Source organism: Triticum dicoccoides, chromosome 6B, assembly GCF_002162155.2.
Source record: "Triticum dicoccoides isolate Atlit2015 ecotype Zavitan chromosome 6B, WEW_v2.0, whole genome shotgun sequence".
NCBI classification, from domain to species: Eukaryota; Viridiplantae; Streptophyta; class Magnoliopsida; order Poales; family Poaceae; genus Triticum; species Triticum dicoccoides.
Window position 1 is genome coordinate 712,299,955 of NC_041391.1, and position 956 is coordinate 712,300,910.

The window sequence follows — 956 nt, forward strand, 5'->3', positions numbered from 1 at the left end:
GTGTCTTGATGAATCTTCAGTTTTGTCTTGAAGAATCTTCAATTTTGTGTCTCCTGGTCATGTCGGGAATTTTCGATCCGATGACGGTGACACTATGTTTTTGTTCTTTTTTTAGCCAAGGTACTCCATCCATTCCAAAATATAGTGCTTCCTCTAATCTCGTGTTTCAATTTTGACCATAAATTTAACCAACGAGACCGACTGCGGCGGAAGCAAAAGTTATATCAGTGAATTCATATTCAAAGCAAGTTTTCAATTATATATTTTTTTCTCCCGCCGCAATCGGTCTCGTCTGTTAAATTTATGGTTAAAGTTGGATCTTGGAAAGCGCGGGCACGCTATAATTTGGGATGGAGGGAGTATGTGTTAACGGATGGCTTGACTTGGTATTAGAGGGGCCTTGGTGTGATTATGGTTCTCTCGCATTGCTATTTAATGATCGCAACAAATATAACATAAGGAAATATGGTGATTATGGTTCTCTCGTGTAGAGGATGACCCGGGTAGACTATCTCCCCGGAAGGACTTCACGGCCAACTCATGTTAGCTGATTTTTGATCTCCGTGCCGACCCGATCAATGACGTCCTGCATGGGCAAGAATTTTGTTTCCCACCCAAAGTTTCGTCTCCCGCTCGAAATATCGTCTCGCGTCCGTTGGTCATATTTCGATCCCTCCTTTTTGTATTTTTTTTTTTGCCGGAGAGACGCCGCGGCAATGGTGAACAATAACACACCCTGTATTGGCATCACAACACAACTTTCCCGCCCAAAATGGCGAAATAGTGACCCTCAGCCCCTTCACTGCTAGCACGATGACAACCAAAACTCATAGAAACTCTCTAGTGGCAACAAAATCCCAGAGCGTACGCTTTCAGCAATAGGCGTGGTTAGTCGTGCGGCGACGGAGGCAAACCTGCGCGTAGTGGGCGGTGATGAGTGAGAGAACGTGTGTGCG